The following is an 11482-nucleotide window of genomic DNA, read 5'->3' on the forward strand; positions in this document are numbered from 1 at the left end:
GCCAAGGTTTGGCAGTCACCCACACAGAAGGTAATTTGAGTTCCTAGAAGCAGAAGTACCGCTTAGAAGGTTCCCTCCCTCCTGTACATCCTGGGTGGAGGTGGGCAGGGAAGAGAGTGACAGCTGGCTATTCACTGAAGGGCTGTATCACATTGGGTGATTTGTGGGTTTTGTTCTTATTCCAGCACACTCAGATGAAACCTTGACTTTTGTCACAAGTTTTAATAGGTGAATGGAAGCTGTTCAGTGCCCGGTGAGCACACATGGACTCTGGACACTGATAGAATAAATCCCAGCACTTTAGTGAGATCCTTAGTCACAATAATTGAAGCCTATATGGTTAAGGAAAAGAGCACATAGAGGATAGAGTAATGGCCAATTTGGTGTTGGGCAGTGGATTCCACAGTCATCAGGACTGGCTTGAAGGAGCCACAGATGTCTTCCTTCTGCCTTTCATAAATAGTGTTACTGCTTTTCAGTCCAGTACCTAGAGAGCAGTTACTCTCTCCACAAAAACAAACACGTGACAACACACTATGACAAACACAAAGAAAGTAAGACTAAGCGTTCAGACTAGAAAGAAGACTAAGTACACACTTGGAACAAACTACCTTTTTTTTCTCACAGGTGGTCTTTGTAGGTCAAGGCTGAAAAGAAATAGCAATGTAAAAAGGGGTCTGGGGGGAAGAGTTGCTATCATCAGCCCCTCCCTCCCCTCTGTGTGGATGGATAGCAAATGCAGCTGCAAGGGTTATCAGTCTGCAACCACTCACCAGGGAGCTAGAGTCACTCTAAGTCATCTGAAGTATATTCCCATCTACTACCATTTAAACCTTGATAATTTTGAATCAGTTTCCCTTTTTTTTGACCACAAGTTGAAAAAACAAAAATAAAAAAAAGGCATTATCTAACATGATTACATTGCAAGGTTCAGTCCATGGCCAGCATCCACTGCAAAGAGAGTGAGCGGGCGTGCTTGGACAGGGATTGCCAGGGAGTTGTCAGCCCAGGTCCTTCTGAGCAGCAGGCACAGCAGAGGCTGCAGGACAAGGCTACGTGTGCCATTTGTACTTCCCTGTGGGAAAATTTATCAGTTATGTTCCAAATGCAAATTTAAACAAGGACTATTAGTGCTATGAAGAGCGGCGTGGGGCACAGAAGGCAGCAGCAAACAGTGGCTCTGAGGATGGGGCACATTTCTCACCCTGCACAGTGCACCCCAGACTGTCAGCTTGCCTGCCTGCCAGTGCCCTGCACAGACAGATACCAGGGGACACAGGGCACAGAGTCGCCCTAAAGAAACCACAGCTGTGCTGGGGAGAGCAGGACAGACGCTGTCTCTGATCCGAGAAGTGATGCAGATCTTTGCTGGGATACATAGGTTAAAAAAGCTTAGCTGAGAATAATGGCTTTTTTCTTCCTGTTTCCTAGCACTGTTGTTTATTTTTTATTGCATTCCCTCTCTCCCTGAGAATTAGTAGCAGTTTCAGGGAAGGTCTGAAGCTCTGCTTTGCGTTGTTGTAAGGCAGCTACGAGGAGAGTGCACACAAAAAGCACTCTGTTGTGCTCAAGTGGTGATCTGTAGGCAATGCAAACTAACCACCAGCCCAGGGCAAGCTGTAAACAAGGAAACTGTAGCCAGTCTGAAACAAGGCTAGAGCAAAAGTAATTATCTGTCTCTCCTGCTTCTCACCACAAGCTCAAATTCGCCTTAGTACAGCCTTTGTACACAGCAGGGTCCAACAGAAAATTGATACTCTGCATGGCAGTATTTCCTCTTTCCCAAGGAACAGAAAATACCAGTGACAATTGCATGGTATCTGCTGGACTTATCCGTGGTAAGCATTGTATTATAAAGTTAAGAGGTGTCAATTTAATTAACTATGAGTTTATAAATTTAAGTAATGTTTACTGTTTGCCTGTCTCTTCAGAAGAGTTATTGTGTCCTATTAATTCCAAAGATGGGGTAGACAAAATAAACCCTATTGTTCTTAATATCTCCCTGGCACGGCCCCCAAAAGACTAGATCAGCCCTGGCAAAAAATGATTCTTGCTCTAAACCAGTGATATTTGTCTCCTTTGGGTAGGAAGGAGTTACCCAGTTAAAGAACCCTTCCTTACATATGTTACCACAACTGACCACTTTACATTTCTAGTTTACTAATCCATCATACTGGGACTTGTTGACTTCATCACTGATTTCTGCTCTCCCCTCTAGTTTCTTTCTTGTTTTATTCAGTCATGCAGTTGCTTTGTGATGCAAAAGTGTGCATATGTCCATGCAAGTCAGGGAGAGACTCAGTTTCCATTTTGCTACATCTTGTCCTCTGCTGCTGTTTAGACGCTTCTTCCCACCCAAATTCTCAGTACACTTGCTCTTACTGAGAGCATATATGTCTGATGATGTCAGACAGACATGACATAGCATATACCTTCTTGTGTACCCCATCCCCCACATGCCCACTGTGCCAATTCTGGATGTCCATCATCAGCTGGCATCATCAGCCACCAAGAACACCAACCTCTGTGACAGCAGACACTGAAGTGAGTGCCCACTACCCCACTGCACCCCTCACTCCCTTCCCCTCACTAGCTGTTCCTCTTCTTTCTGTTTCTTCACACATTTGCCAAGGTCCCCGCTCTTCTGCTATGTGGTTTTATACACAACAGTGTTGATCTGTCCAGCAAAGTTCTTCCTTAGCTTTCCAGGATTTACTAATTCCTCCAGAAAGCTGAAATCACTCTCACAGTTTTGCTCTATTGCTCAGTTTTTCCTGTATTAGAAACCAAATTATTAGTCTTTCTTTCAAACCTCTTTCCATCACTGTTTCAAAATTGCCATGGAAAAAATCCCTACTGACACTTAAAAAAATAAATATTCTTTTTGAACTGCCTTTTCATGCCTAGAGAAGCAGAAAACTATCAGAGATTCATTTCTCTACATGAACAATATTATTTAGGCTAACATGAAAAGGATGATAAAGTTATACATTTCTCTGATGCTTTTAAGATGCACAACATTTTTTTTTGCCATAAGATGTAACTGTGTATAAATGTTTTGTGTACTTATCTGTATATAGATTGTATTATAGTTCTACAAAAAAAACCTTGCACTTACCTTTAAGAAGTAACATTTATCCCAGGTTCAGTAAAATAGTCTCAGACAGACATTGAGACCTTCTTTCTATACCATGCATCCTTTTTTCAAAAGAAGATATAATCAGAAAAATCCTGGTTGATCTCTAGCAAAAAGAACTGCAGACGAGATTGTTTGTGAGATGCAGCCTGATTCAGTAAAGTCCAAGTGTGTGAATCCCTGAGACTCCTTTTTCAGTAATATCCAAAGCACAAAAAAGGGAAAGAAAAAAAAAAAAAAAAAGAATAAAAAAGTGAATAACTTGTTCTTTTTTTGTTTGGTTTAAAAAACCCAGTCTTGGAGGACTAAGCTGCCTTCAGGGTTTTCAAGCATTCTGATCCTAGTGCATCCCAAGGCAACACATGCATTTTGGTACTGCAAGTCTTCAGGTTCATACTAGTAAGCCCATTTTCTGCGTATGTGCGTGTGTGTTGGGGAGGGGGGTCGAGCTGTATCATGGCAGGGAGAAGAGAGACAGGGAGATGCACACACACACTCACGCAGAGATGGAAAAAGGAAAAACAGCAAACCGGAGTTATCTCGCAAAGTGCTCTAGATGGCAGAGCCTGCACGGCTTGTAAGACAAGCAATGTGCACACACCAAAAAAAAAAAAAAAAGAGGGAGAGAGAAAAAAACCCGAGAGAACTAGCAGGCAGCTTCAGGGATTTCTCCTTACCTCTTCTGATGATGCACCATACAGCAAGTGCTTTGTGCTGTATAGGAATCCTTGCGGGCACGACCCAGTCAGACCCCTCTCTTCTGAAATAAACAAATAAGTAGCATAGGAAAGGGAAGAAAATGAGAAACCAGAGGAAAGAAAGGTACAAAAATAAGCTGTTAAAGAAGTAAGAGCGTCAGGGAGGAGGCTTGAGTGGGTGGGAGGCGAATAGTTGGTACAAGAAGAGGCATCCAAACTCCCGGTCCTAGTACAGATTGGCTCTGTAATTATGTGGCAAAGCACTGCCTTCTAAGCCATTGCGTAATAATAGAAACCTAAGCTGTGTAGACACAGCCTGACATACTAAATCCTCAGCAGCTACACTCAACATTTGCCAGTGGAAAGCGTGTCAGTTCTCTGGGGGAGGGGGAAGCTGAGGGAAAAGGGAAAGGGAGAGAAATATTGCTGCAAATGCACGAGATGCAGCTGCAAATGCTATAGTGGAAGTCACATATATCTGTATTTATATTGGGAGAAGTAGATAAATACAGTAACACTGTCAGCTCCATTCATGCTATTCAATACTAGAAGAATTTTCCCTTGCTATGTTTTAGTAACTCAAATGACAGAGAAGAGCACGTACAAAGGTTTTGTGTTAAATATTCTTTCTAATGCTGGTAGTGAGAAGTAGTTCTCGCTTTGTACTTTGTACGGTAGTGGAATGTCTAAACAAAACCTGCATTAAGATAAAAGAACTCAGGAGGATTGATCAGCTTTTCCTATTTACTAGCGGGTTCTTCTCTCCAGCCCTCCAGACAGAGACACAAATTTTCTTCTGCCTCCCTTGGTTGAAGAAGCTCTTAGACAGAGCCAAGGAAAAGGGAAGCACTGACTAAATAAAAGTAGGCAAAACCCCAACTCTTTCAAATTACCACACACCAGTATCAATACACCAACAGACAGAACAATTTATAATACACATGCAAGGAATAAAAAGCCAAGAAAGAAGTATAATTTTGCAGTGGGAATTTACCTGGAAATTGTGACCCTGGCTCACACCTATGGTCCATCTAGTCCAGAATCCTGCCTCTGGACAGTGATCAGTACTACTCACCTCCAGGGAATCTGAATGATTTTGTGCAGCCAGGGCTAACCTGTTCATGGGCAATGTTTCTCCTTAATCCCTGTTCTTTAGTTAATGCACTGAAGCATGAGCAGACGAACAGTCTGCCTCTGCATATCCAGATTAAACATGTAAGGTCTGATTCTGAAGTCCTTTTTAGTTGGTATAAAGTACACCTCTTTTTAGGCACCATAGATGTAAGGATTAAAATCTTCTGATGCTTTGTAAACATCCCAGTGTGAAAAAAAGGGCATGAATTCAGAAAGAGCTGTAGTATTTCAGTCCAGAAAGTGAGAAATACACTTTTATAGCTTCATTTAGCCTAGTTACTGTCCTCTTTCACTCCTTACTCCTGGTGGAAACATCAGATATGTTTCAACAGGCCATCCAGCACAGGTAGAACCAGGTCACTCAGTTAATATGTAGGTACCAAATTTGGCCTTTATAAAGTCAAACCAGACTGAATCAAAAACACTGAAGATATTTTTGAGAATGACTGCATAAAGCAACACATATTTTTTTAGGAGGGACTCATGAAAAAGGTTCTGCTGCAAACTTCAGATCTCTTACTGTTATCAGTCTCACACCTTGGATCTGTGCCTGCTCTATTCTCTGGTGACTGTCTATACCCCTAAGTTGAAGACTGCAGATTCCACACATAAGGGAGTGACAGTGTAGTAAAATAGAGGAGGAAGGACTGTGGACAGAGAAGTTGCCTATTTTGCAGCATATCCAGCTTTCCTTGGCTTTATGCAGAAAAATGCTGAAGGGCTCTTCTTGGGAGGAAGGAAGAGAGCTACAATCGTCGGTAACCTTACTGGGCACTGAAATAAATGGCCTGGTCAAAGAAAGAGTTGAGAAACTGGTAGATGCCAAACTAGGCATTAAGAATCTTAGAAAAGTACTTCATTTATGAGATGACTAAAACATGAATTTAGGAAGCTAACTTTAAATAGAGCTCCTGGGAATCCTGGGCCAAGCATGTTTGAAAATCAAATTGAAGCTCTAATCATGTCAATCCCTTATAAAATAAATGTCAGTGCATAGCAGACAGAGAAGACATTTCTTAATGACATCAGGAATTAATAATAGACTCAGGGACTAGTGTTTCAGAGTCTGATTTGAAAACAAACTATTGCTTCCAATGGCAGAAATCAATGATCTCCATCCACGCACTCAAAAAATATTCCAAAAATTTTTCACCAGCTACAGTTGTGATAGTCCCGATTCCCAAGGAAAAATCAAAGATGATATAATGAAAGATGATATATCCTCCATCCCTGGAGGTGTTTAAAAAACATGTAGATATGCCACTTCAGTACATAGTTTAGCAGGCATGGTGGTGTTGGTGTGACAGTTGGACTTGAAACTCTTAGAGGTCTTTTCCAATCTTAATGATTCTGTGATTCTAACCCTGACAAAAAGTCACCCAAAAAAGATTCCCATGAGGCTGAGGTGTGGTGGGTTCCCACTGTGCTAGGCCAGTGGGCTTTCTGACTTTCCATGACGGTCTTTAGACCTTAATCAGAGTTCTTGGCATTCGCCCCATAGCTTCTTCTCTCCACTAGCCATTCTTGATATATATTGCTTCTGTCCCAAGTAAGGAGCTGCTCTGTGAATCAACCTCTTTCCTTCTTGGTTGTTCTAGGACAAAGAGAGCTACCACTTCCATTCATTGCTTTTGCTCAGGTCTCCCTTCTCTCCAATCCTGCCTTAGTTCACAGTCAGCCAACATGGTTGTTTTAGCTACATCTGTTCTCACTTCCACCTTCAGGGAAATTCCATCACCACCCAAAGAGTCACAGGAGAAATTTTACTCTGCCTAGGTAGTGATCATCTCACAGGCCTACAACACTCGCCCCTGGGAAGAACTTTCAAGGTTCATTGTCCCATTCCTGACTTAGATCTAGAAAATACATGAGAGGCCATGACTACAGATGACTAACTCCATGCTCACTGAACCTTTAAAACTGCTGCATTGCCAAACAGCTAATCTTTTAGTGACGCAGCAATTCCTGTGCCCCAACAGAGTGCGTAATTTCTGTACAAAGAGATCTCATAAAGCCCTTACAATCACATTCATACAAGTTCCCTTGTACAGTAGAAACCACCCAAAATACTCAGCTTTACACATAAATTTTGTAATGGGGATGCTCTCCTTTGACATACAGTGTCAGATATAATATGCAAACCCAGGAAAAGTTTGCACTAGGACAGCAGACAAAGACAAAAACAAAATTTAGATGCGTTTGCAACCTCCAGGATAACTTTACCTGCCACAAATGTCATTCTCCTTTCCAACACTAGCAGACAATGTACTGAAGACTTTGGCCATCTGATTGACAATATAATTTATCATGTACACGTAGACATCGGCAACTCCCATTTCCTGCCCACCCCCTTCCAAACTGAAGTGGTCAGCAATGGTCCACATGACTCTTTAATCAGTGGCTGCCAATAAATCACACAGATTGAAGGACAGTCTAAAAAACATTTGATCTGTGACTCTACTGATGAAAACATTTACCAGGAGCAGAACCCACCAGCTTTCAAAAACTGGAGATTTGGGGGAAAATTGTATATTTCTTAGGTGCTGTTCAGCTCAGCTCTTTACAAATCATTGAATGGCTCTTTACACAAGTATATGTCAGTACAAAATATCCTTCTCACATCCTCCACCCACACACCCCTCTGCTTGTAAAAGCATCTCCAGCCAACAGACAAACTGAATATGCTTTCTTTCCATTTCCTGCATCTTATGGGGAAACCCTAGTCTGGAAATTCTAGACCCCGAGATCCAACAGAGAGCAGGCGTTGCTTCACAGCGCAGTGGAAGAAAAAGGGTTCTTGAGGCTGTTGATTAGACAAAGGCAGTACAGAAGCTCCCTTTTGCAATGCACTGTTATAAAAAACATAGACCAATATTACATCAGAAATATGAAGATTAACTTCTTTAAAATACTTCAGCCACTCCATGGACAACCTGTCATTGTCCGTCTTGTAGCTGAATGCAGAAGAGTTTCCAAATATCAGGAAACTGTTGTTTCAGGTCATAGAATCAATTATACATTCATAATCTACTCCATTCTCAGCATTCATCTCAGCTGGAATGACCAGGATACTTATGCTAACCTTAAGAGAATTCATTGTAACTTTGTAGATGCTCTGAAAGAAGGTCAGCATAATATTTTTATCTCAGGGTTATTATTCTTTCCAGGTTCTCCCTTTACAAGCAGGAAAATCCTTGCACTTCTGTTTTGTATAATCACATGTCCAGCTCAGTGAGTGAAATTTAATGCCCTTTGATTAATAAGACCAGAAGGGATCATTATGGCCATCTTATTTGACCTTCTGCATAACCTCAGTTATAGAATTCCTCTCTGTGGCTCCTGCATCCATCTTCATAGTAAAGGCTGATACAGAAAATATCTTTTATAAAGACAGTCTCTTGATTTAAAGATTTCAAGTGGTGGAGCTTTCATTCCCTGCTCTCTTTATAAGTTTGTCCAATCTTTAATTGCTGTCATTGTAAAAAAAAGTCTACATCTCGTTGTGTTAGTCAGAAGATTCTGGTATGTTATCAAAAGCCCAAAGTGATAATTATGAATTATAGCTGGGTATATCCTGATCAGAAATCTCAAAAAGAGGAATAAGAAGTTTCTCCCAGATAAGTGGATTTGTTCCACTGGGGGCTAAAGCGTGCTATATAAGACCAGCGCAATCTATTTACTTAACAAACAAACAAACAAACTTCTTGTTTAATGGCCATCTGTTTCAGCACAGTGTTCATCAGAATAAAGAGACTGCCTTGGCAATGCTTTCCGAAATTCTTATAATTTGACGGAAAGTACAGCATTAGCTTCCACAGCACACCTGGAGGCAGCAGTACTCTGCCGCCTGCCCATCAGGGAGCAGGACCTCATCCTGGTGGGTTTGCAACCTCTGACATTGATTCTTGCTGTTCACAGAACACTCTCAGCCACCACCGAAATCCAGGCGAGCAGCAGATGCTCCGTGTAAAGTCAGTGCAATAAAGATGGCACAAGAGTAGTGTGGATAAAAGTCTTCATTTTATATTTTGATCCTTGCCCCACAGAATAAGGGATACTAACATTTTTCACTATTGAAAGAGAATATGTGGATGTGCCATGCAGTGTGGAGTCCCTGTCTGGAGAGGATGCTGTTAGGGTGCAATCCTCTGTTGCAGTTCCACAGGCAAGAGGGGCAATGGAAGGGAGGTCAGGCTCTCCACTGCCCTGGCTGGGGCTTGCTACAGCAACTCCCTTACCAATCCCACATTTCCACTAAGCCTTTTGTTTGGATGCACTCTTACATGATACAGATCTTGGTTTGCTTTCTAATTGTCACTTAAAAAACTGTTTGGAGGGAGAGAAGATTGGTTGAGGTTTTTTAAGCTCTAAGGAGAGAGGAATCATGAAAGATTGGGGACAGGTAACCTTTAGACAGGATTTGCCAACCAGGGATAATGTTGTGAAACCAGTCTTATGCTAATCATGTGAGAAGACAGTTACTCTTGCATACAGCGGGCAAGAGCCCATATCTAGGACAAGGTCAGCTGCTTAAGCTGTTTATGAACCTTCCTGATGCTTTTAAGTTTGTATGTCTCAGCCATGGAAAGGAAATGGTTACAATTTTGTATCTAAATCAATAAAAGTACATCAGGGAGGTGAGAATCTTTTGGACAGACCCCCATTTTGTATCAAAACTATAGCCATAAATACATCATAAATAAAATCAGTATTTGCTAACAGTTGCCATATTATAGTATGAAGGTGGCAAACAAATGAATCCACCAAAAATCTCAATAATCTACACTGTAAACTGTGGGAAGAAAGGACCATTCTGCCCAGTCACAAAGCACTTAGAAAGTTTCTGTGGTCGCAAATATCTGCAAGCTATTAGGTTTGCCAGGGATGGGGGAAGGCACTTAGTAGGAAGCATCCCAGACCTCTGAGAGGAGTTAAGATTGTATCAGGTGGTTTGTCGTATGCAGAGCAAAAGAAAAAATACAAGGTGATATTTTTCTTAGTGAAGCTTAGGCATGATGGAAAAAGTGGGTTTTGACTTCCTAAAACAAATTTTACTTCATTTCAGCAAATTATTTTGAGTGGAAAAGAAGAAAAGCAGCAATAATCCGTGTAGAAAACCCACAAATGAGGCAGCATGAACTTGGGATCCATCTTGGACCCTGAATGATATAGGAAAGTTTGATGCAGAAAGGAATGGGAAACAGAAAGGGATGTGAAAGCTTGGAGACGACGCCACCCACTAGAAGGCAGTGTATGACCTCTGCCTGCTCTGCTGGGCCCCAGCTCAGGGTAAAGATGGACTCCTTCCTACTCTCTCTTCCTGAGCCTCACATCAATAAAGTGGGTGAATGTAGACAGGACGGCTCAATAGTTCCTCCCTGGCTCTCACCTGAGACCTTGCAAATGTCTACAGACCGGGCAAGAGTGAAGCTCCTGCTCTCATTCATAATGCAGGTGGGCGCACCTAAAGAAAGGAGGAGGATGAAATTTTGAGGTCCTGCACAGAGTAGCAGCGTCCAGTTAACAAGTGATACAGATTCCTTTCTCAGCCTCTGTTCTTCTTTGGTTCCGTCAGAGGAAGGGAATGAAGGAGAAAATTAGTCCAGATCTTCTTACTTACTTAATCCATATCTCTTTTCTTGCTTACTTACTCCATTTCTTCTTACTTATTTACTTCTTAATGTTAAGAGAAATCAAAGAGAAAATGGTAGCTATCTTAAAAATACTGGCGAATGCAAGACCTAAGTCAAAGCACCTAAATTTAAGCTGTGCAGAAGAGACACAGCAAGAACTACTTAGCTGTGAGGAGCATCAGGCAACACAGAGTAACTTCTAAAGTTTTGGGTTATCTCGAGCATGGTATGAAGACAGGTTAGCATTTTAAGAATGACCCTGATACAGAATATTTTGAGATGGTTTTTACTGCTCTCTGTGCTCTCATCTTTCAAAGGGAAGTGGGACCTGTGGTTCTTCAGTGGGACCTGGGTGGCCAGGGTAGCTCGGTATGTCTTAGCTCTGTTGCTGTTCTGCTTGGAGACTCTGGAGAAGACAAACCATGTAAGCAATAAGCATACATGGAGGAAAACTTTTCTCATGTATTAAAAATTTGAGCATCTATTGCAAGGCATTTATGATCCAGCTCAATATTGTAGCACCCAGTGTAAAAACTTCAGGAATTCAATTTTTATGATAAGCTTGCTCTACAGAGGTTCAACAATATTTGAAAGAGCTGCTGCTTCTCTTCCCCAGCCTCTTCAATCTCTCATGTTCACAGAGACAACACATGGAAGACAGTCTGTACTTCCTAGAGCATCAGAGTGAGTAAGGCTGGTTGCATTTCTGTATTTCCTTATAAAATGTTAAATATTCATAGCTATGTCAAATTAAATGAGTTTCTTGTGCTGCGATTCTTTCCAGCTCATCGGGCCCTCCTCAGAAGATACCTGTCCTGCTACTACATGATCTACCTTCGGAGACTTCTCCTTTATCTAATGTTGTTCAATGCAAACTCAGT

At 41.6% G+C, this 11482-nt stretch overlaps 1 protein-coding gene across 2 annotated transcripts in view; it reads right to left on the reverse strand.

Moving 5' to 3' along the window:
- LRFN2 (leucine rich repeat and fibronectin type III domain containing 2) overlaps positions 1–3634 on the reverse strand; it is a 161763-nt gene extending 158129 nt beyond the window's left edge. Inside the window, exon 1 of one of the 2 annotated variants that reach the window (XM_009931471.2) lies at positions 3119–3634. The gene's annotated coding sequence lies outside the window, so the exon portion shown is untranslated. Of the gene's footprint in view, positions 1–611; positions 638–3118 lie in introns of those variants that run through there. The other variant, XM_075412821.1, reaches the window with a different exon arrangement.
- Between the last annotated feature and the right edge of the window lie 7848 nt (positions 3635–11482).

This window comes from Opisthocomus hoazin, chromosome 2 (genome assembly GCF_030867145.1).
Source record: "Opisthocomus hoazin isolate bOpiHoa1 chromosome 2, bOpiHoa1.hap1, whole genome shotgun sequence".
Lineage (NCBI taxonomy): Eukaryota > Metazoa > Chordata > Aves > Opisthocomiformes > Opisthocomidae > Opisthocomus > Opisthocomus hoazin.